Raw genomic sequence first — 26,377 nt, forward strand, 5'->3', positions numbered from 1 at the left:
CTTAATATGAAGGTCTCACTTTGGGAGATTATTTGACATGCTTTATGTTATTCATATTTGTGCAAAGGCTTGCCTCACTCCAAAATTATCAGCTTGTTGTGGTAAGCTCTGTATACCTAGTATCTTTTAATATTTTTGTCCATTCTAAATAGTTTATTAAAATTTCACATAGTGATTATCTCAAGAGTGATTTGCTTTCCTCCTTCTACAGATAAACTGTATTGGTGTCCATTGCATTTTTCATATCTCCCAAAAATGCTTTGGATCCTTCCTTGGTGAGCGGACCCTTGTTCAAAGTATTATTCATCAATGAGAGCCCATATCATACCAAGTGAAGTCAGACAGAGAAAGACAAATACCGTATTATATCATTTATATGTGGAATCTAAAATACAATACAAATGAACCTATTTACAAAACAGAAACAGACTCATAGACATAGAGAACATACCTGTTGCCCAGGGGTGGTGGGGAGGGTAGAGGAGGGATGGATTGGGGGTTTGGGGTTAGCAGATGCCAACTACCATATACAGGATGGATAAACAACAAGGTCCTACTGTACAGCATGGGGAAATATACTCAATATCCAGTGATAAACCATAATGGAAAAGAATATGGAAAAAGAAAAACATGTATAACTGAATCATTTTGCTGCACAGCAGGTATTAACACAACATTGTAAATCAACTATACTTCAGTGAAACAATTTTTTTAAAAAAATATGTTTTCCTAGAAATGGCCATTCATTTAGTAAGTCCTCAGTGGTATTGTGAGGAAACATGTATGCATATCCATATTTCTGCGGATGGCATTATTTAATTATTTTTGTGGCGAGTAATATTCCATTGTATATATGTACCACATCTTCCTTATCCAATCATCTGTCAATGGGCGTTTAGGTTGCTTCCGTATCTTGGCTCTTGTGCATAGTGCTGCAATGAACATGGGTTCCCATATTACGGTATTCTCAACCATCATATGTAGAGATATAAAGCATAACAGTTGATGATTACATTTTACTCATTAAATCTCTCTCTGTATATTCTTCCAGAACTGTGTCATGGTTCAGTGATCAAATAAGTTTAAGACATGCTAAATGAAAGAGTTTAAGTAGGTGTATTTGCCTTAAATTTTCTTATATTCTCAAAACAGTTATGCATTGTAAATATACATGAAAGAAATACGTGTGTAGCCTTTCCCAAACGTATCCGGCCATGGGAACTTTCTTTTTTCTTTGTGTAATTTCATGGAACTCTGTAGGCAACACTACAGAACAAATTTTGAGAAATGCTGACTTTCTTATGACAATCAAATAAAATAAACCTCGGTAAAATGCTATTTTAAATATTGAATGAGTTGCATATAATTCAAGAAAGAAAGAATTACAATGTTTCTCAAAGTGTAGTCATTGACCACTACTGAATTTATAGTTGTTTAAAACTTATTTACTTATGCCCCACCTCTGTAGGTTGGGGCCTGGAAATTTGAATGTTTTTCCAACCATTTAAATAGATCATATAAGCATAAAAATTTTAGAAATTTTGGGTTACTTTATACAAGGAGTTCTATGAAGTTCAGTGATTTTAAACATTTTAAAATATAAATATACAAATAGACATCAATATAAAATTTGGTTAGGAAGTCTAGTTGTGTCATAAACTTGTCCTGAACAAACTCCAGGGAAAAAGCATAGCTTATAAGAAATCCTTGGGGTAGTCTCACAGAAGCCAAGAACAGTAAACCAGCCAGACCCTAGCCCTAGTTCTATCTTGGGCCACAAATGCTATTAGAACTTTCGGCTTCTTTCCCTGCTTGAGTGACTGCTTCACTCTTCTCTACCAGGTGAATGAATTCCCTTTGCTTCTCAGGCTACTTGTATTTTAGGTTTCTAGAAGCTAGAAAAAAACAAATATGATTCTCTTCATTTCAAATCTAAATTCTCTGATGAAAACCTCTGATTGGCACAGCTTAGATCAAGCAACAGCATCTCTGCCTGGATCTATTGTATTCAGTTGCCTAAAGAGCTAGGGAAGAAACCCTTGGCAATGTAAACTGGCCAACAATATAATCATATGCTACTAACACAGCAACCTCCACCATGACTCTGTGGATAGAGAATGATGTAGTTCTTGTAAGAGTTCCATTTCCACACCTGAAGGGGGTCTGCACAGACCAGATGGAAAACCCAAACATGCAAAATAAAAGAGAAAAAAACTGCTCATCCTTTCCTATATCCCTTCTCCATGGTGGCTATTGAGATCTCTAAAGCTGCACAAAACTGGATTGAGAATCAAAGGTGATTTTGAATTCAAAGTATCAAAGGTGATTTTGAATTCAAAGTCATTTCAACATTCTGACACAGAGGTAAAATGATTACCCGTGTGTGTGAATACAATGAAATAAAAATAAGTTTATGGAAGCTGGATATGATTAGTGTACTCTTCGGACACAGATTCAATACAATCCATATAAAAACCCCAATAGCGTTTTCTATAGAAATAAAAAAAAATCAGTCCTAAAATTCATATGGAATGACAAAAGACCCTGAATAGCCATAGCAATCCTGAGAAAGAACAAACCTGGAGGCATCACACTTCCTGGTTTCAAACTATACCACAAAACATAGTAATCAGAACAGTATGGTACTGGCATAGAAACAGACATATAAGTCAATAGAACAGAATCCAGAGCATAGACATCAACCCACACATATGTAGTCAACTATTCTTTGACAATGGTGCCAAGAATATTAAATGGAGGGGAAAATAGTCTCTTTAATAAACAGTGATGGGAAAACTGGATAGCCACATGCAAAACAATCAAACTTGGTCTCTACCTTATACCACTAACACAAGTCGATTTGAAATGGAGATATCTGATATATGTGTGTCTGTGCCCTCATGCCCACGTGCACATGCCCACCCCCCAAATTCCTCCAAGAGTTGTCTGCATTCCAACTCTTTTAAGACTTTGAGCCTCGGGTATCCACTCTTTCTCCTACATATTCAGTCTTCTAAACCTCTCTACTGGATTGTCTTCCTTGGCATTCAAACATTTCCTGGTATCTCCTGTGATCTCACTGTTTTCAACATCTCCGATCCTTTCTCATTCTTTCGGATTATAGTACCGATTTAAAAACAATTTCATATTTGCTGTTCTAACTTCCTCACCTGCTATTCACTTTTAAGCCAGTTACATTCTGGCTCTGGTGTCCTACTAATCCACTGAAACTGCTATTTCCAACTATCCTTATTTTGCCAAATCCAGTAGAATTATTCATTTTAATCTTGCATGGTGCATTCTATAGATGACCACACAGTTCTTGAAACACTCATTATTTTTGTATTGCCTTGGTGAGGATACACTGGCTTTGTATTTATTTCTTTTCAATTTATTCCCCTGACTCTTCCTTGTCTTTCCTACCACTAAATGTTGCAGTTCTTCAAAACATTTCCCTGTACTCTCTAACCTCCTCTTTTTCTATACTCTCCTTAGGTAATCTCATGCCATCTTGAAAGTCTCTATCACTAAACCTGTAATCTTCCTGAGTGTATGGTCTTGTCTATATAGGGTCAATGCTGGAATATAGTGTATTAATGACATACTCCCTTAAAGTAAGCTGACCATAGTCTGTCAGGGGCAGAGAAGTATTTTAATGTTTTTTTTTTTATTCAAGTATAGTTGATTTACAGAAATTCCTGCTGTAGCTCAATGTGTTAAGAACCTGATCAGTATCTATGAGGATCTGGGTTCAATCCCTGGCCTTGCTCAGTGGGTTAGGGATTCAGCGTTGCTGCGGGCTGCGGCATGGTCAGCAGACACAGCTGGGATATGGTGTGCTGTGCCTGTGGCATAGGCCAGCAGCTGCAGCTCTGATTCAACCCCTAGTCTGCGAACTTCCATATGCTGTAGGTGAGGCCCTAAAAAGCAAAACAAAAAAAAAAGTTTACATTTACCCCAGTTTACTAGTACTTTACACCACAGTGGGCTGCTATGTGAATGAGTTAAGTTGTAACTGGCATGATGCAATCCATTTAGTATTTAAGGTGATCCATGTTAAGCACTGGGTGTGGTCACAAGTAGCCTCATCTATTTACCCTACTACTTTATACTAATTATTAATATCTTTCATGTGCATCAAGATGTGAAAAAGTTTGAGAAGCACTATGATGGATCATGAGTACTATATCAATATTGTTGATAAAGATTTGGGATTTGTTCAAACAAGTATGCATTGACCCTTTACAAAATAAAATTTTATCTGGCTACCCCCTTAATTAATTCGGAATCTTGGGTTTCCCAAGTTCTCTCAAAATATAATACAAATTTAATTCCATGAGGCAGTATTTCCCAAACTTGCCTGTGCATCAGAAAAACCTCAGAAACATAAGATGTTTCTGAGACTTTAAAAATACAGTTTCCTAACCTTTCCACGCTGTTGGTGGGAATGTAAATTGGTGCAGCCACTATGGAGAACAGCATAGATGTGCCTCAAAAAACTAAAAATAGAGCTACAATATGATCCAGCAATCCAACTCCTGAGCATATATCCAGACAAAGCTTTAATTCAAATAGATACATGCACCCCAATGTTCATATTGCAGCACTACTGGCAATAGCCAAGACATGGGAGCAACCTAAATGTCCATTGACAAGTGAATGGATAAAGAAGATGTGGTATATATATACAATGGAATATTACTTGCCACAAAAAATAATGAAATAATGCCATTCACGGCAATATGGATGGATCTAGAGATTATTATACTAAGTGAGGTCAGACAGAGAAAGAAAAATACCGTATTATACCACGTATATGTGGAATCTAAAATATGATACAAATGAACCTATTTACAAAACAGAAACAGATTCATAGACATAGAGAACATACTTGTTGCCCAGGGGTGGGGAGGAGGGTAGAGGAGGGATGGATTGGAAGTGTGGGGTTAGCAGATGCAAACTACCATATACAGGATGGATAAATAACAAGGTCCTACTGTACAGCATGGGGAAATACATTCAATATCCAGTGATAAACCATAATGGAAAAGAATGTGGAAAAGGAAAAACATGTATACCTCAATCACCTTGTTGTACAGCAGAAATTAACACAACATTGTAAATCAACTATACTTCAGTAAAACAATTTTTAAAAAAAAAAAATATGTTTTCCTAGAAATTGCCAGTGATTTAGTAAGTTCTCAGTGGTATGTGAAGAAACACGTATGCACTTATTTCCATTCCTCATGCTGTTTTCCATGCAGAGGGATATATCATTACCATAACCCACTCAGCATTTCTGCACATCTCATTTATTAATGAATGAGTCAGGTAGGGGAACTGGGCATTGGCGTGCCCTGTCCTTTCCTCTGTAGTCTCTCCTGGAAGCAGGTCGTCTATGGGGTGCACTTACTCTCATATTTATTCTTATGTTGTTAATCTTATAGAGGTGATCTCTTTTCCCATGGGGAAACATGCCTTGATCTACTGCTGCCAATGACTCAGTACACAACTGAGCTATTACCTTATAATAGCTTTGTTAATAATAAAGGTGACATTTTGGTCTCTATCTATGGATTATTTTTTCTTGTCATTTAATTGGCTGAGAACCGGGGGATGGCAGAGGGTATTATTTATTTATCTCCTTGAAAACCATCCCCCAAAGTTGACTTGCAAGAGTACATTTAAAATCATTTGTCTTATCATTATAATGCTCAGTCATATTTTGAAATCATGAGACCAATGGACACCTATTTGGTGTCCAGCCCTTCTCTTCTGGAAATTGCCTACTTGACTAATAGGGGTGAACATCTAGAAGCCAGTTATTTGGTTTCATCATGCCTATGGCTAAAATAGATTGCTGTAGAGGTTGGCAGCTGACATAAGTTGAGTGTCTCTTGGTGGAATTTTGAATGCATGAAAAGTATGAGAAGAGATTTGAGTGTAGAAAGATAATTTGAGGCCAAATCATGGAAAGCCTTATAGCTATATGATTCAAGGATTTTTCCTGAATCATAGAGGTTTTTTTCCTGAGGAATTTTTAATCACAAGAATGGTACAATTACATGGTGTGTGAACAAAAATGTTCAGAGGACCATGAGCTTGGAGGCACACTATTTCAGAGACCAACAACTGTTCAAGTCTGACTTCAGGAATGGTAGTAGAAAAAGAGAGAGAAGCCAGATTCATAAGCTCTTTGAAACATAAAAACCTTGGAAAGTTGGTGATAAACTAAAGTTACACCTTCATTTATTCAACAAATATGACTGCTGTGTGTTAGGTACTCACAAAATACTAGAACTCGAAGGGACCTTCGATAATATAGTTCAATGCCTTCATTATGAAGCTGAGCAAATTGAGGCCAAAAAAAGAGAAGCAATTCCTAAGATAAGATAGTAAATTAGTAAAGAACTGGGAGTAGAACAGTCTTCCATTTATTAGTGACAGGGTATGGGGTTTTTTTTCCATTCTAAAACACATTAGCATTCATAGCAAGAATATTTTACATTTTAAAATAAGGGAAATTGCATCTTCTACCAGTTAGCTCTAAGGAATTCTGATAAAATATATTGCCTGTCTAAAACATGTAAATATAAACAATTTCCCTACTTTAACTTCTACTAATTAAAGGGAAAAATGTACCTACCTCATTAAAGCTGCAGAGGACAGCAACTATAGAAGATTTATGAAGGCATTTGGAAGGACGTATGCTTAGAGAGTCTATCCAAAGCATAATATGAATAGAAATGAGAAAAAAAAATGAAAGTCGTATTAGTAAGTATAAAATGCATGCTGCTTAAATCTCATATTGTGATGTCCTTGGTTCCAAATCAAAAAGATAAAAATGCTGGCATTTCTCATAATGGTTGTGCGGATGAAATGAGAACATGCATAAATCATATATTCCGCACCTGGCCCACTTTACAACTCAATAAAAGGAGGCTATTGTTACTGTTGATAGTTTCATTATTATTATTTTCACTGTGAATAATGTCTGCCTGATTATGTGCAAAGTGATTTCCAGGATTTCTGGATTTGCTAGCATCTGTGTATACTTCACACTGATTTAAATAAGTTCAGTTCAACTCACCAGTTAATTGTTAACCAAGTATTGCCAACCACGCTTCTAGCCACTGGAATTAAAAGAAAATTTAGTCCTTGTTCCAAAGTAAGTCACAGTCAACTGGGAAAGTTATTCTTATGTAAAAGATTATTTCAACGCAGGATATATGTGCAAGGATAGGTATGCTCTAGGAGCAGAGATGATTATCACTGAACTGCCTAAATGTGTACAAGGATGCTTCTTAGATGTAGTGATGTTCCTACTACATACTCAGAGATAAAGAGACATTACCAAGGCCAATGATATTCAAAGTAGGTGGAATAGCAAAAGGATACAGGCGCAATATGTAGTATGGTACATCTTAGAAATTAAAAAGGGAAACACTGGGTAAGTGTATGTATACATATACTTACACGTGTATATATATGCATGTATATTCATACATATATCCACCCTGTGTATGTGTATATCTACCCTATCCCATATTCATTCCAGTGTTTTTCTTTACAGTTACAGAAAATATATATTTTATACAATAAGTGAATACTAAGAACATTTTTGCACCAAAAAGAAAAAATGAGAACATAAACAAAATGGAAAAACTCCTATAAAGATGTAAACTACTAAAACTGAGTAAATATGAGGTAGCAACTCTGAATAGACTTTTAATAATACATATGTATGTACAAGCTGGCTCTATAGCATCTCTGGAGCCACTGCTGCAGCAGGGGTGTCTATGCACCATACCCCAGAATTGTGCTGGCTCCTCGTGTACCTGCTCTCCAGACTCCAGCGCCATGTCTGCTCCACAAGCACCTGAGCTTAGGATGCCTAAGCCATGGTCACAGCATCCCACATCCCAACCTCAGAGTCGCTGTTGCTCCGTGAATGCCACACTCTGGGCCCTGACTCTGTGGTCCATCCGCAAGGGCCTGTTCCTTGCATACCAGTAGCAATGCTCCTGTGAGAGGACCTGAGCCCCAGGCACTGGAACCACCACCACCTGAACTCTGGAGCCACAGTCCCTCCATGTGTGCCCGTGCTTTTAATCCACATTCCCCGGTCCCTCCACCTCACCCGCACATCAGACACAGGTGCTACTATCAGCAAGAAGGCACCCATGAGCTAGACTGGGTGCCAACAAAGATCCCCTCAGCCTCAACTTCCCCTGTAGGGAAAAAAGACAACAGGAGGGCCCTAGGAGCTTCTGCCACTGAAAATTACAACGGTTCACACTGCCCCTGTGGGCCCTCATAGGCTGGGCAGCAGAGGACCTGTAAGTCTTCATGATGCCAACCTTAGCTGATGAAGCTGCATGCAGACGATGCCGCTGGGCCTTCCCTAGAGTCAGAACCACTGCATACCACCCAGCCAAACGCTCACATCCACCATCAGTGAAGGTCTTTCCCCATCAAAGCCAGTCTGTAAAGTCTGTTAACATGTCTACAGATGCAGTGTGATCCCTATGAAAATTCCAATGGCATTTTCACAGAAATAGAAAAATCAATCCTAAATTTCCTATCAACTACAGAAGACCCTAAGTAGCCAGAGCAGCTCTGAATAAGAACAATAAAGCTGGAGGCACCACAGGTCATGATTTCCAATTATATTATAAAAGTATAGGAGTCAAAGTAGTATGGTACTGGCATAATAACAGACATATAGACCAATGGAACAGAACAGAGAGCCCAGAACTCAACACAGGCATAGACATTCAATTCATCTTTGACAAGGCACCAAGAATAAACAATGGGGAAAAGACAGTCTCTTCAAAAAATAGGTCTGGGAAAACTGTATATCCATATACAAAACAATGACATTGACCCATATCATACACCCTACACAAAAAATGACTAAAATGGATTAAACACAAATGCAGTTCCTGAAACCATCAAACTCCTAGAAGATAGCATGGGGAAAAAGTTCCTTGGTATTAGCAGTGATTTTTTGGCTATGACACCAAAAGCAGGGGCCAAAGTTAAAATAAACAAGTGAAACTGTATTATACTAGTATTTTTCTGTAAGACAAAGGAAACAATAATCAAAAATAAAGGGCAACTTATAAAATAGGGGAAAACACTTTCAAGCCAGGTATCTGGTAAGGGGTTAATATTGTGTGTATACACACAAATACACACACAAACCCACACTATTAGACAGCAAAGCAATCTGAAAAATGGGAAGAACTGAATAGACATTTTTCCAAAAAAAAAGATATACAAATATTCAAGAAGTACTTGAAAATGTGCTCAGCATAACTAATTAGGGAAATGCAAATCAAAACTACATTGGACTATCGCCTCACACCTGTTAGGATGGCTATTATCAAAAGGAAAAAAGATAAATATTGGCGAGGATGGAGGAAAAGGAATCCTTATACATATTTGTTGGAAATATTCATTGTTCCAGCCATTACGAAAAACAGTATAGGTATTCCTCAAAAAATTAAGAGTAGAACTACCGTATGAATCAGCAATCCCACTTCTGGGTATATATCCAAAGGATAGAAAAATCAGGATCTCAAGGAGATATCTGTACTCTCGTGTTTGTAGCAGTATTAGGCAGCGCAGCCAAGAGGTGGAAACAACCCAAGTGGTGTCCATCAATGGATAAATAGTGTGTGTGTCTGTGTGAGTGTGTGTATACACACATACATATGAGGGAGTATCATCCAACCTATAAAAGGGAGAAAATTCTGCCATTTTTGGCAACATGGATGAACCTGGGTGATATTATGTTGAGTGGAATAAGACAGACACTGAAAGACAAAAACTGTATGACCTCATGTGTATATGGAACCTCACAGAAGCAGAAGAGAATGGTGGCTGCTAGGATAGAGGTCTTGTGGAAAAGTGGAGATGTTTGTCAAAAGGGTTCAAACTTTCAGTTATAAGATGAATCAATTCTGGTGACTTCACACATAGCACGATGACTCTAGTCAATAATAATGTACTAAATACTTAAAATTTGCTAGGAGGGCAGATCTCAAGTGTTCTCCTGGCAAATAAATAGGCAACTATACCAGATGATAGATTTGTTATTTCACTTGGCTCTGGCAATTATTTACCAGTGCATTTATACAATAAAATACCACACTATATACCTTAAATACATGCAATTTATTTGTCGGTTGTCCTTCAATAAAGCTTGAGGGGAAAATGTCAATTCTTGGTAAGAACAGAGACATGTGTGGGGTCTTTAACTTACTCAAGTTTTAGGTTTTTATTCCCTATATCAGCAGTTAGCCATGAAAATAACAGAGCGCTTTCTCGGTATTGGTACCCAGTATCGGAGGGGGCAGAAAAGACCTCATTCATAATCATTATAATTACAATTGCCCCTTTAACAAGATGGGTGTGAACTGTGCCGATCCACTTAACGTGTGGATTTTTTTTAGCAGTAAATACTACACTACTGCCCCATCCATAGTTGGTAGAATCTATGGATGCAGAGCCATGGATGTGGAAGGAACATGAACGTGGTGTCCCCATGATAAGTTATACAAGGATTTACAACTGCTTTGAAGGTCGGTGCCCCTAACCCCCACACTGGTCAAGGGTCACTTGTCATTGTTTGTTCTGACCTGTTTGGTGACTCCATGGAAGACTTGCTCAGAAGCTTGTCTTAATTCACTTAACTGGGAACTGGCCCAGTGCTAAAGCTGCGCTAGGACCAGAGGGTATTTGGCATCTACACTTACAGGCTAATGTCTTAGGTTGCTTCTACCTGAGGTGATGAGGTTTTGGCCAAATGATACAATAACCAAATACCTTGGGAGAAAGCAGTGGGGAAATGAGATGTTCCCAAGGGCTTTGGAAACATGAACTATGTTCCTGGGAATCTAGAAGGCCACGCATGCTCAGTGCTGTGCACATGTTCAGAAAAGAGCTGTTTTCACCTCTTACTGGCCTGAAGCACTGTGGAAACTGTAAGCCGAGGATAAGGCAGAGTTGCACACCGCCTGGCTGTGCATTAAAGGTGTGCCCCAACACACACAGCTAGTCCCTGGGCAAAGACTGGAAGACTTCTTTGAATAAAGGGGTTTAAAGAAACCTCTGTATAATTATTAGCTGACCACTAAACCGATAGGGCAGAGATTTCACTGCCCATACATGAAAAATAATACAGACATTACAGAATTTAGTACAGATAAATTGCTAAACATCCAAATAACAAAAAAATACAAGCAGCAGCAACAACAACAACAACAAAAAATCCTGGGATGGGGAAAACTATGATATTGAGAAATAAAATACTGCCTGCCATACCAGTAAATAAAGGATGCCACAGCCACCTCCAAGAAACAGAATACCTGCCATCCAGCAGCCATCAGACTGCAGCCACTCCCTGGGTGAGCCCTGAAGATGCGAAAGTACAGGAGGCTGGCCCCAGAGAGCTGAGGTGCATATCAAAGGAATGATTTCAGTGAGCCCAGACTCTTGCATCTTCCCGTACATAGAAAAGTGCTAAATTCCTTAACCTGAGATATCTAGTTTTCTGTTATTAACAGTAATCTTCTGTTCTACCTGCCCTCTGTTGCAAAACTCCTACTATACGTCCTAGCTCCCCCCAGCCGCCTCCAAGCAGTTTTCTCATCTGCTTCCAGACTTAAGTCCTCAGTTTTGTCCTCCGAATAAAACAACTCTCAACTTTCAGGTTGTGCATTTTTTTTTTTAGTCGCAAGTATTTAAAGTAGGCACATTATAATAAAAAAAAAAGTCCATCTAAAAATATTAGGCAAAGAAATGAACAAAGTACAGTCCATACAGAAGGGGGAAAAAAAATCCATAGAAAGTGCCTGAGGAAGCCCAGACATTGTGTGTTCTAAATAAAGACTGTAAATGAGATATTTAAAGGCAGCAGACTCCCTGACTCCCCACCTCACCACCCCCACCCCGCCGCACCCCTGACGGGGCAGCCCTGGAGGAGAGGATGGGGCCAGGCATGAGGAAGCAGGTGCAGAGATCCCCCTACTGGGCCCCAGGTGACATAGCCTTGAGCACACAAGCCTGCGCTGAGGCTGTGAGCCTCCCAGCAAGTTCCTCAAAGAAAGAGTGGCCCTGCAGCCCCCCCCCACCCCTTCCCTCCACGTCCAGTAGGTGCAAGAACCAGGTCTCCTTGCCATTCTGGGGGCAATTCTGGGGGTTTGTGGGCTTGGACCCCTGTCTCTACGCCTCCACTCCCCCCCCAACACACACAAGAAAGCAACCAGAATGAGCTGTCTGCTGTTGCCAGAATGCCCCCCCTCCTCCGCGACAATATTCTCAGGAAAGAATTCAGGGGTTTTTCACAGCAGCATCTGCAAGCAGCTCTGCATCTGCACCCATAGTCACACCTTCCATGCAAACACACTGCGAGCCTCCCCTGATCCCATGCTCCCTGCGGACCGCCTGGGCATGAGGCCACAAGCCCCAGACCCACCCCCTGGCTCAGCCAGCTCCTCTGCAAGGGGCTGGTGGTCTCTGCCCCTGGGGTGAGTGGAGGCCACACCGACAGCCACCACACTGGTTCCGGGGACAGTGCAGCCCTGGGGGGGGGAGGGGGGCTGGCACCATTTGCTCTCTTCCCCGCCCCCAGCGCCTCCCATGCTCAACACTGGCTGACATACAGTCATGACATGGTGACACCAGCTCTCAGAGAGTGGGCGCAGAAGCAGCATTTGGTGGGAAATCAGACATACCTTTCTTTCCACGGGCTGTGGACTCGAGATGTTAGGGCTTTGTGTCCAGAAAGTCAACTGAGCCGCCAGCAGCTGATGTGGGAATGCAGACTTGAATCCCGCGGGCAGGGTGAGAGTTCCCTCTGGACACTGGCTCAGAAGCTTCTGCACAGGTGCCAACCACACCAGGGCTTCCTGCGCCCCCCCACCCCCCGCCAGGCCTCCCTGGGGGACCCGCACTCCACCGGTTCCCCGACAGGCGCTTGGCGGCCCTGTGGCAGGGCCTAGGGACGAAAGTGGTCCCTCCACCACGGCTCCTCCCCAGTGACCAGAAGAAGAAAAGCCCCCCAAGGAGTCCACAGCCCAGCAGGGGCAAAGCTCAACCCGTCCCCTGCACGGGACCCCCCGCAACTCAGGCCCTTCTAGTGCCCACTCCAACTGACCCACGTTCCTGGTATGAATATCCACGCATACAAGCTGTCCCGTGTCCGCTTCCCACACAGACGCCCCTCCATCCCTGCTTCTCCCCGACAAAAGCCTAGACCTTGCATGGCCTGGGAAGGAAGGGGGCCGAGGAGGAGGCCCACCTGTCCTGCCCGCCTCCCAGGGGCCCAGGCACAGGGCTCGTGGGCTGCTGGGCATTGAGGTTAAACGCCCCCAGGTACGGGAGGCACCTCCCGCTGCCCACGGGAGCCTCCCGATCTGTGATTCAGGAAACAGGGAGACTCAGCAAACGGAGCACATCCCCTGGCTCTGCGCGAGTCTGCTGGGATTAGCTCTCCTGAGCCGGAAAGAGGGAAAACGTGCCTTTCCCCTAAAGACGGCGGCGTTCTGCAACATTTCCGCGAGACTCCTTTCCATTCTGTACTGAGTAAGGTAGTCGATCCCTGCTGCCATCACTCCACGAGCAGACTGGGAAGCTGAGGCTCCCAGAAGCCCAGTTACCCGCCCAGAAGACCAGACCTGGGGCCACAGAGCAGGGTCTGCCCCTGCCGCCCACCCAGGGTGACTGCCTGTTCCAGGCATGTTCCATGTCCCCCCCTCAGAGGGGACCAGCTCACAGAAGCCTCCTTTTCGAGGGATTCACTTTGCAAAACCCTCCCTTCAGTGGGATCCTTGTTACAAACCCTTCATTTAACAGGATTGGTCTTACGATCGTGTTTAGGGATCACCCGGGAGGCTTGTCACCCTGGAGGGGGTTCAGCCTCATGTCACTAGGGTAATTTTCTTGGGTCACACTCACCTCCTGCTCCTCCGCTCCCTGCTCTAACCCTTGGGCCCAGAGCCCCATGGCTCTGCCCGGGCGCCCACTCCCCTCCTGCTTGGTCCCTCCCCTCCAGCGTCCTCTGCAGGGTCACCAGGAGCTTCCATCTGCCCGGGGCGGGCTGTCCACTCTGCCCAGGGAAAGCAAGCCACAGTGGTGTCAGAATAAACAGGAGGTACCCGTGGAGCCTCCCTCAGGCAGCACAGTGGCCAGCACCTACCTACAAAGAAACAACGCTTGTTCATACGCCCCTCCCAGGGCAAGGGGCTCTATTAGGCATGCGCCTCGCCTCCCAGGATATGGAGCTCACCTGGGCAGGCAGGCAGTAGAGCCAGGGCTCACATGGGGAGGACCTTCCCGGAGTAAGGTGACTCACCTGGGCAGGCACCCAGCTCTCCACAGGGCTCACCTGCCCTCACCTGGGCAGGCACCCCAGCAGAGCTGGGCACACAGGAGCCATGCACATAGCCCTCGCTGCAGACACCCCCAGCACACCTGTTGATCAGAGCTGACCCTGAGCACTTCAGCGGATGATCTGAACAGCAACTCCTGGGCATGGTTGCGACCCTGCCCTTCACTCTGTGCAGCCCCCCTCCAATGGCTCTTCCAGAAGCTTCCATTGAACCTGGGGCATCAGGCCTCTGTCTCCACCCACCACCCCCTCTTTTCCCTGACTGCTGGAATTCTCTCATGAGGAGAGGGTCTCCTTGAAGTTGCCTCCCACTTGTGTTACCGGTTAAAATGATTAGAAAACAAGCCAGAGCTGCAGCCCCATATCCATCCTGACCCTCAGGACCCCGCACGAATTCCTTGGGCCTGGCCAGGGCAGCAAGTCCCATTTTCTGCAACTATGAGCCCCTGATGTACAAGGATTAGGCAACATGTGCAGCCTGACCCAGCCAGCCCTTGCCAGGTATGCCCAATGGAGGGCTATATAAACACCCCCCTCCAGGCAGCAAGATCACCTGCAGGTGCTCCTCAGGCTGTATATACTCCTTCACCATCAGTGGCTGTGGGGCTGGGTCGGGAGGAGAGAATGAGAAGTCACAGGCTTGGAGGTAGCCTGGTCTGAGAGGGCTTCTGCTGGACCTTCTGCAGGAGCTGTCAGGCTGCCTCCAGCTAAGGAAGAGGATGTGTTGCCTGCACCTGCTGTTGGAAGTTCTCCCCAGGCAGAGGAGTTAGTGTCCATGGCCATGTAGAGGTTAACCCTGTGATCTGGGAAGCAGAAAAACATCCTCCACCAGAAAGAATGTGTTTTTCAAAGGCATGATCTACTATAATTATTGCAATGATGTCTCCTAGATTTATTGCAAAGAGTAAACAACATATAACCAGATAATATGTATGAAAGTATTTGACCCCGAAGGGAAATTCTAGAACACTCCTCAAGATTTGGGAATAAGTGATTCATGGAATGAAAGGAAGTCACCTTAGCTTATAATGCCATCCATCTTATCTATGGTGGTACAGAATCAAGCTTGTCAAAAAAGTGGTCCAGAAGATGGAATGAAAGTCTTGAAATAAGCACACAAGGAGAAGAATCTGATGGCACTCACTCACCAAGGGAATTTCATTGTGCCAAGCAGACCTGGATTTAAGACTCATCTCTGTAACTAACTAGCTATGTAGATTTTGACAAGATACTTCAGCTTTCTCAGTCTCGATTTGTTATCTACAAAAAGCGGGGGAGCCATGCATACTTACCTTAAAAAAAGACAATCATGAAAGCAGCAAAAGGATCATATGAAAGAAATTCACAATAAGATTAATACTTGATTTCTTATCAGAAACCATGGAGGCCAGAGGAAGTGGGATTACAGCTTTCAATGTACTTAAAGAAAAACAATGCATATCATAAATTATATGAATGACAAAATTGTCATTCAAAAATAAATGGTATACAAAGACACTGTCAGGTTAGAAAAAAAACCAAGAGTTTGTCTTTATGAGATCTGCCTACAACAAATATTAAAGGCCTAAAAAAAAAAGGAATTCTAGGTAGCAGCTCAGTTCTACATACAGAAATAAAGAACACCATGAAAGATAACTACATAGGTAAATATATACATTTTTAAAGATAAATGCACTTTTCTTTATACATTCTTTTTTACTTTTTGATTTAAAAATTAATTTCAAATAACTAAAAAAGAAAAATTAATTTCATAGAGCAATAGCTTGATGGGCATACAACGTATAAAAAGATGTAGTCTGTGACAATAACCACATAAGGGTAGAGTGGAGAATAAAGATATAGCAGCAGGGAGTTCCCGTCGTGGTGCAGTGGTTAACGAATCCGACTAGGAACCATGAGGTTGCAGGTTCGGTCCCTGCCCTTGCTCAGTGGGTTAACGATCCGGCGTTGCCGTGAGCTGGGGTGTAGGTTGCAGACGCGGCTCGGATCCCGCGTTGCTGTGGCTCTGGCGTAGGCCGGTGGCTACAGCTCCGATTGGACCCCTAGCCTGGGAACCTCCATATGCCGCGGGAGCGGCCCAAGAAATTGCAACAACAACAACAAAAAAAGACAAAAGACAAAAAAAAAGATATAGCAGCAGACATTTGTGTACTATTGAAGATAAGTTGGTATTAGCATGCTTTGGTTATTACACATTTAAAATGTTATTTGTAATCTCCTGGGCAACCACTAAGTAAATGACTCAAAAATATAGTAAAAGAAGTAACAAATTAATTGAAGCAGTACACAAGAAAATATCAATTTAATTTTAATGGAAGCATTGAGGGGGCAAAAGGATACAGAAATATAAAAAATAAATAGCAAAATGGCAGAAGTTCCTCCTTATCAACAATTACTTTAAACGTGGATTAAACTCTCCAATTAAACGGGAAAGATTGGCACAACAGATTAGAAAACATGATCCAATTATATGCTGCCTATAGGGTATTCATTTTAAACATGTTGAAAGAATAAAAAAAGATATCCCATGCAAATAATAACCTACACAAAGCTGGAGTGGCCATACTAATATCAAACGAAATAAACTTTAAGTCAAAAATTGTTATGAGGTAAAGAAGGACATTATGTATTTAAAAATATGTCAATCCACCAAAAATATATAATAATTACAAACACATACACACTTCATAATAGAGCCCCAGGGAGTTCCCTTGTGGTGCAGTAGGTTAAGGATCTACTGCAACAGCATGGGTTGCTGCTGCTGTGGTGCAGGCGTGATCCCTGGCTCAGGAACTTCCACATGCTATGGGCATGGCCAAAAAACAATAAAGCCCCAAAACACATGTAGCAAAAACGAGCATAATTGAATGGAGAAATAGTCTAAAATAAGAAGAATTCTTGCAATAAAAAATGGAAACATCTAAACATTATCAGCAAGGATATACTAGATTGAACAATACCATATACCAAACAGGCCTCCCAGACATCTACAGAAAACTTCATCCAACAACAGCAGAATATACATGTTTTAAGTTCACGTAGTACATTCCCAGGATAGACTACATGTTAGGCCACTAACATATACATTTTAAAATATCAAAAACATACAAAGAAGCTTCTCTAGGCAGATGGAATGAAAATATGGAAACTGGAAACATCATAAATATGTGGGAATTCACCAACACAGTCTTCAACATCCATTGGGTCAAAGAAGTGGTCACAAGGGAAAGTAGAAAATACTGCCAAGAAAAACATTACAGCATACCAAAATGTGTGAGATATAGTGAAGGCACTGCTCAGGGGGAAATTTACAGCTGTGAAAGCCTACATTAAAATTAAGCAAACTATGTATATAGGAAAAAAAAATGGATCTATTTATGTGTATAACTGATCCAATTTGCTGTACATCTGAAACTAATACAACACTGCAAGTCAACTATAAAATTTTACAAACAAATAAAAAGCAAGATATCAAATCAACAACCTAAGATTATAACTTAAGGAACTAGACAAAGAGCAAACTAAATCCAAAAACATGCAGAAGAAAGGAATAATGAAGATTGCGGTAGAGATAAATGAAAGAGAGAATGGAAAAACACTAGAAAGAATAAATGAAAATAAAAGTTGGGTCTTTAAAAAAAAAAAAACCCAACAAATTGACAAATCACTGGCTAAAATGACTCAGAGTAAAAATGACTCAAATTACTAAAATCAGCAGTGAAATTGGGGTTATTACTACTGATCTTACTAAAATAAATTGATTATAAAACAATACTCTCATAAACAATTGTACATCAACAAATTACTTAACCTAAATAAATTACTAAAAACACAAACTACCAAAACTGACTTAAGAAAAAGTAGAAAATATGAAGAAAACTATAACAAGATATCGAGTCAGTAATCATAAACCTCCCAACAAATCAATCCCAGAGGTGGATGGCTTCACTGGGTAAATTCTACCAATTAAAGGAGAATAAATATTAATCATTCTCATGCTCTTACAAATAATATAAGATGAGGGAACATTTCCTAATTAGTTCTATGAAGCCATCAATACCACAATACCAAAAATCAGGAAAAGATACCTCAAGAAAAAGAAGATTAAAGACCAACGACCCTTTTGAGTAGAGATGGAAAAATCCTCAACAAACACTAGCTAACCAAATCCAGCAGCATATTAAAATACAACATGACTAACTGGCATTTATACCAGGAATGCAATGGTGGTTCAACATATAAAATCCATCAAAGTAATACAGCACATTAATAGAATCCAGGAAAAAAAATACACAAATGATCATTTCAACTGATCCAGAAAAAAAGCACTCGACAAAATCCAATAATCTTTATGATAAACATCAAAACGACACCCAATATACTTAGAAGTGAATTTCCTCAAACGCGATAAAAGGAAGGTATGAAAAACTCATAGATAATATCACACTCTATGACTACATTCAGGAACTGAAATAAGCAACAATCTTCTCGATTATGAAGCCAAACAAAGTTCTGTGGTAAGAAAAATAAAATGAGGCCTTACTTGGCCTCTCATCTTTGCTTTCAGCTGAGGTCTCCTAAGGCTTCTAGCCAAATTGACTATGTCTAATTATACGTTCTGGCACATTCCTGTGGGAAGGTGAGACTCTTCTAGTAAGTAACTTTGGCTTGAGGATTTCTCCCCATCAACCTGGTGAAAGCTTTCCTAGAAACGAAGTGCTGTATGACACTCCTTCTACCCAGATTTCTTTTTTCCCCTTCCCCTCTCCTTCACATAAGCCACACCTGCTTTGTTATCTGAAGCGCTCCTGCCTACACCTGATTATTTTTCCCATTAGCTCTCCGGCGTTCCTATCCATGCCTTGGTGTCTGCTTCTCAGAGGACCTGAGCTAATATACATAGCTCTTTTGTATAATTTTAGTATGGCACTTATCATACTGTACTCTGTAATGATGAGATTTCTTTCTTTCTTCCTCCCTTCCTTTCTTTTCTTTCTTTCTTTCTGGCTGCATCTGCAGCATGTGGAAGTTCCTGGGACAGGGGTCCAGCCCATGCCGCAGTTGCAACCTGTGCCACAGCTGTGGCAAAGCCGGATCCCTAATGCACTATGCCTCATGGGATCTTCCTCTAATGACTTCTTTATCGTCACTCTCAGCAGGCTGCAACTTTGGTGAAAGCAGATGCTGCATTTTAGTCATCTTTGTCATCCTCAGAAGCCAGCACATTGCCTAGAACTAGAGCCCGGCGTTTATCATTTCCCATCTTCATTTAATGGAAGGTTATGATATTTCAATAACAGAGGTCTACTGGCTGTGGGTGCTGGTGGGGTACAAGGCAGAGCTGCATGTTACGAATGGTTTCCAAATGTATGCAGATGTCATCAGATTTGCTAATTGGGACCTGAGGCAGCTGCATCTCCTGGGTTGATTAAGCACCCTGAGCTGCCTTGTCTATTTATCCCAGGGTCTATATGAATATCATCTTTCTATTGGTGCCATGATATGAAATAGTTAGGAAAATGCTGCAATAGAAGGTACCAGAATCTCTGTGTCAGAGGGCATTTCCACAATTTGGAAAAAAAAATTCAGTTGTGGTGGATTTTGATGTATCCCTTCCCACGATGGGAACCACTGATTAGTAGTTTCTTAACTGGTTAATGAACAAAACATGTATCGTTCTGTAGAAAGATTTTTAACTTCTTCAATAAATAGATACAATCACCTAGTGGGTTTAATAAACATTTGCTAAACTGAAAATTGAAGCTGAAAGCAAAAAACACTAGGATGAGAATGAGCTTCACACTTTCAGATGAACTTTAAAACTCCCTGTTATCAAATTATTATCAATTAATTGGCTCTGCCTTGGGATGAATTTTCTGCTAAAGGGGGTTATTTTGACAAAGATCAAAGTTCTGAATCAAGTCTTAATGCAACCCGAGAAAAAAATATGCCTGAAGACATTTACATGCATGAATAATCCATAATAATGAATTGGCAAATAGGAGCCTGGATAAAAACATGACTTTAGAAATTATAAGGGTCCTTATTTAATTTTCAATATGTTCAACCTTATTTCTAGATAGAACCATGAAGCACTGAAGCTTGAAGGGGCCTCTGAGATCATCTAGTCCTGCTCTTTCATTTTACAGAGAAAGAAATGGGTACTGTGAGAGAGGTGCTAGACACAGAGTGAAATGGTGACATAGTCAAAAAAAAAATAGAACTCAAATTTTCTTGATCTTAGTCCAGTGTTTTGGTCTGTCTTTTCAGAAGTATTGTTCTAGAAAACAGTAATATTTAAGGTCACTGATAAAATGTCTCCCACTTGAGGTATGTAAGTATCAAGAAACCAAATTGGTGGGAAAAGACAGGGATTCATTTAAATAGAGGAGTAGCTGTGGAGGATCCAGATTTTGAAGAAGGGAAAAATGAAGGTTTTAGGACAATTGGACCCAGGCGATATATACATGATAGTATTTGTTTTAGAACCCAGACTTACATGTAGTTATAAATTATCTTTTTTATTAAGGTTTACTTCACATACAATAAAATTCATACTTTTTGGTGTACATTACTGTGAGTTTTCACAAATGCACGTAGTCATAACTATGGCAGAGTTCAGGGTATAAAAGAGTTCCAGTACCACATTCCCAATGAAAACGAATATCTTCTTCCACCTCCATGTGCTGGAATCTACTGATCTCTTCTGTCCCTGTACTTTTGGGTCTTTGAAAGCATTTGGGGGGGATCTGATTATTCTAAATTAATGCTATTCAGATTCATTCATGTACTTTCAGTAGTTAATTCATTTTTATGGCTTAGTAGATTCCAATGCATGGATTTATCAAAATCTATGCATATATCAACATCTGTTCATCTATTCCCCAGGTTAGGAACATGTGGGTTATTTCTAGTTTGGGATTATTGTCATCAAAGCTATGAATATCCATGTGCAAGTTTTGGGTATACACATGTTTTCATTTTTCTTTGGAAAATACTTAGGGGTAGAATGCCTGGGACATACAGAAAGTGTATGTTTAACTATACAAGGAAGTGCCAAGCCGATGCCCATCTGAGATCAGTCTATTTCCCTACCAGATGCAGAAGGCAATCATGAAGGTAAAAATAACCATTCCCCAACAACTACCACTTCTTTAAGTGAGCCAACACTTCAAAAGGGCCAGTCAGTATTACTTGGCTATTGCCACAGGCTGAAAGTGAATGTGAATCAAAATCAGCCACTTCAAGACCAAGAGACTCAGGAAACAGAACCACTTCAAGTGGAGCCCATAACTACGGTGTAGGGCCAGAGACCTCAGAACAATCTACTGTATTTCTAGATGCCTAAAACTGCCAACCATGTAAAGACCAAATATTACAGCAACAGAATATATAATGAATATTAAAATCGAGTTGTGAAAAGACCTTCTTTCCAAGGGATGTGTGTGCATCTTTGTGAGGTCTAAGATGGGAAGAAGGGAAGGAAAGAGGACAGGCAAGGTGTGTGAGAAGGGAGGAAAATAAGAGTCCTGCAGGGCTGAGGACCACATCAGCAGGTCCGCAATTAGCCAGGCATTGGGGATAAGGACGGACTGAGCCTTGAAGACAAATTTCCCTCTAGACACTAACACACAGGCATGGTTGTAGTGTTTCTACCTGTGTTTGGGGTGGGAGTGATGTCAGGGTCCAGCTTACCAGAACCCAGGTGGAAAGAGGGTTTGGGGTGTGATAAGCGACAATGACACTCCTGAAAGACAACAAAATCGTCCACAGGTGACCTACCTCATACTGATGTTTGTTGCACCTCACAGTATGCCGTAAGCATGTCAAGTCTGTCAGAGGGAACAAAACATTTACCACATCAAAAGCCACTCACAGTGCCCCCAAGACTGAAATAATGGAAAAAATGTTGGAGGACACAAACCCGATAGTGAATACTCCACTTTCCTGCTAAGAGACTTGGGGTAGAGCAGGAGCCTCGCAATGGTGGGGCAGTGGGAGTGAGCCTCCTCGGCGCAAGAGATAAAGAGGAACGTTTTCTGCAAAGATTTTTCTTTTGTCTTTTTAGGGCCGCACCAGCGGCATATGGAGGTTCCCAGGCCAGGGGTCTAATCAGAGCTGCAGCTGCTGGCCTGTGCCACAGCCACGCCAGACCTGAGCCACGTCTATGACCGAAGTACGACACAGCTGTGGCACACCGGATCCTTAACCCACTGAGCGAGGCCAGGGATCAAACCTGCATCCTCATGGACACTGTGTTGGGTTCTTCACCCACTAAGTCACAATGGGAACGCCTCTTCTTTTGGAGATTTTTAAAAACAAGAATAAAACACTGTAGAAGCTGGTCTTGTTTTCATTATACTTTATCATTTCTAAATAATGTCAGTGGACAAATAACCTCCATTCCCCCAACATTTTTGTTGTATAAATTCTAAAAGATCGTTAGGGCTAACATGAAATTTTAATTATGCACATATATGATATATATCCTATATGTATCATATAATTATACATATATATGTACATGTAATTATAATGCACAGATATATAATTACGCATATACCTAATATATACATGTGTGTATAATATATAATTATATGTTGAATTTTTTTTTCCTCTTTTGGCCATGCTCATGGCATGTGGCAGTTCCTGGGCCAGGGATCGAACCCACAGGACAGCTGCAACCTGCTGTGGAAATGCTGAATGCTTAACCTCCTGCACCACAGAGGAACTCCTATGACTAATAATCATATATACATAAATATGTATATATATATATATATATATACACACACACACACGATTTTATACATGTATGTGTCTGTGTGTATGTAAGATTCAAATTAGCACTTGGTTGTACGTATCTTTTGTCATTGTGTAAGGCATTTTATTTGGAGAACTTTGCTACCCAGCTGGCCCCAAGCATGAGCTGCATCAGTTACTTCTGCTCCTAAGGTATGTTCTTAATGACTTGGAATTGTTTGAGCTTTGCTTCATATGCACTTCCCACCTACAATCCCTATAGCAATAGATGACACACGTGCTTCAGCTTTTACACCGTGGCTTATAAGTAATGAAAACACAGTGATGATACAGATTAAAAGAAAACCCTCAGTTTCTATAGTTTTGTCATTTTATGTAACCACTTGTTTTTATGTGTCTAAGTCCATGAAAGAGTATAAACTGCTAGGGGTAAAGTCTTTGAAGGGGTGTACACAGTTTTGCTGTATTAGAACATAAAGTAGTTCCCTCAATTTGAACAATATCTTTTAAAGTGAAATTTATTATTACTTAATTGTTATTTACTTTCAAACTGGAAAGCAAATCCAGAAATTAAAGCACTACGTTTGTTTTACGATTTAGTAGTTACCTAAATTGTACTGTTTGCATAGTCCTTGCTTTCCTTAAAAACATTCCTTTTTTTTATCATAATTACATGTCAAGTGTTCAATAAAAGAATATTTGATGTATATTTTCTAGTTATTACTCTCTCTTTTAATTCATGAATGCTACTGTTTTTTTCCTATTTAAGAGAATATGTTTAAAAATATGCCCGAATGTCAAATACATTTATTGTGCCACTGGAGGGGGATATTTTATTGCCTAAAATCCTTCATAATTTGGCCCCGGAGTCTGAGTTTTCTGTTTTGTTTTGTTTTGTTTTGTTTTTGATGCTTGCTTTCATTTTCTTTTTTTAATTGAAATATAGTTGATTCACAGTGTTCTGTTAATATCTGCTGTTCAGCAAGGTGATTCGGTTTTGTGTGTGTGTGTGTGTGTGTGTGTGTGTGTGTGTGTATTCCCACACATTCCTTTCCATTATGGTTATCATGGGACATTAAAAATGGTTCTCTGTGTTTTCATTTTAAACAGCTTTATTGAGGTATAATCGACTTACAATAAAACACACATCTTTAAATTGCAGTATGATAAGTTTTGATGTATGTATGCATCTGCTAAACCATCACCACAGTCAAAAGGGAGTATTTTGATCACACCCAAGAGTTTCCTTTTGCCCTTTTGCAACCTCTCTGTTCCATCCATTGCTATCCTCTTATATCCAATAACCACTTAGTTACTTTCTGTTGTCACGATAGTTTACATCTTCTAGAGGTTTATATAAATGGAATCATGCAGGCTGTACTCTTTTATGTCTAACTTATTTCAATCAGCATAATCATTTTGAAATGCACTCAGGTTTTTGCATGCATCAATGTTTCATCACAGTTTAGTCCTTAGTCGTAGTACTATATTGCACAGATATGTCCAAATGTGTTTATTCATTCACCTGCTGGGGGGGGGGCACTTAAACGATTCCCATTTTTTGGCTATTACAAATAAAGCTGCTTTGAACATTTGCACAGAAGTATTTTAGTGGATATATGCTTTAATTCATCTTGGATAAATACCTAGTAGCAGAATATCTAGACTATAAGATAGGAATATATTAACTTCATAAAAAACTGCAAAAAAAATTTTCCAAAGTGGTTGTACCATTTTACACTTCTACCAGCAGTGTGCAAAAGTTCCAGTTCCACCAAATCTTCACCATACTTGCTATAGCCAATCTTTGTCATTTTAGGCGTTCTAGTGAATGTGTCATGGCTTTTCACTGTGATATTAATTTGTAATTCCATAATGACTCACGACGTTCAGCATCTAATTATGGTCTTCCTGTCCATCTCTGTATCTATATCTCTTTAAATGTTTGATACACTTCTCCACGACACATCTCGTTCTGATTTAGCCTTAGTAGTAGGGGCCTTCTTGGTGATGCTGAACCTTCTCCAGCTGGAGAAGTTTTCTGATGGTTTCCAGCAGGATGGAGTCCTGCTCCTCCCCTGGAACAGAGAGTTTTTCTGTTCTCTTCCCCCAACTGTGATAGGTCTTCACCTTTTTCACCTTTGCCTTCAGCAAAACAGGGTTGTTGTTTTTTTTTAACATTTTAACATTTAAAAAAATTTTTTTAACATTTTAACATTTAAAATTTCGGTTTCATGGGGGACATGGGAAAAAGTCCATAAGGGCTAGGTAACATTCCCAAAGTAGCTGCTGCTCCCCACTTTCAGGCCTGACCAAGAGGGAGTTTCTCTGGTCTCTAAGCCTTCTCTTATTCATTCTCATAATCCCCCAGAGAGCTTTACGAAGAAGGGTCTGCAATTGGTTTGTATTTTTATTGGGTCTGCAGACCCAATAAAAATACAGGAGTTCTATATCTTCATGCTAGCCCACCCTGCCTTGAGCAATTCTTCAAAAATGTTAGCTGTATTTTGCTTGTAGTTTATGAGTCTAGCATCTACCCCCAGTTAGTAGTGCTCACAGCCCCTCTCCTGGAAGGGCCTGACCTTCCTTACTTCTCAAGCTAGTTCTTTGCCCTGTATCCTCAGTTCTCTGATGAGGTCAAGATTTGTGATTTTTTTAATTATCTAGGATTTTAAGATAGGAGTAACATTCCTTCTAGCTTTCTATACCCTATGCAGAAGTTGGAAATCTCTTTTTCATATGTAATAATATTGCACTATAGTCATACAGCATATTCTGAAAGAGGTCGTTGATTATTTGACTTTCATTTGGGTCTAGAATATGTTTAAAGTTCCATTTACACTTTAAAATAATATGCATACAGTTATTTATAGGTATAAAGATATATATGTATAGAATAAAAAATCCCATATATATTGATATGCATTAAATAGTTAATATTTATTAGGCTTTTATTAATGTTGCTCTATTTTCTATTTAGTTTTGTCCTTTTGGTCAGTTTCTAGTAGATTATGTTAAAGTCTACAAAATAACTACTGACTTTCTGACTTCTCTCCATAGTTCTGTCAGATGTGCTTTATATATTAGAGTCTGTACTTTAGTTCCATGATTGTTATATCTTTTTGATCTATTGTTTCTTTACCAGCACAGATTCTCCTTCTTTGTCCTTTATGCTTTTGCTTTCATATCTTTTATCAGATAATAAAATGTTTACAT

This window comes from Phacochoerus africanus, chromosome X, assembly GCF_016906955.1.
Source record: "Phacochoerus africanus isolate WHEZ1 chromosome X, ROS_Pafr_v1, whole genome shotgun sequence".
In the NCBI taxonomy this organism is placed as follows: domain Eukaryota; kingdom Metazoa; phylum Chordata; class Mammalia; order Artiodactyla; family Suidae; genus Phacochoerus; species Phacochoerus africanus.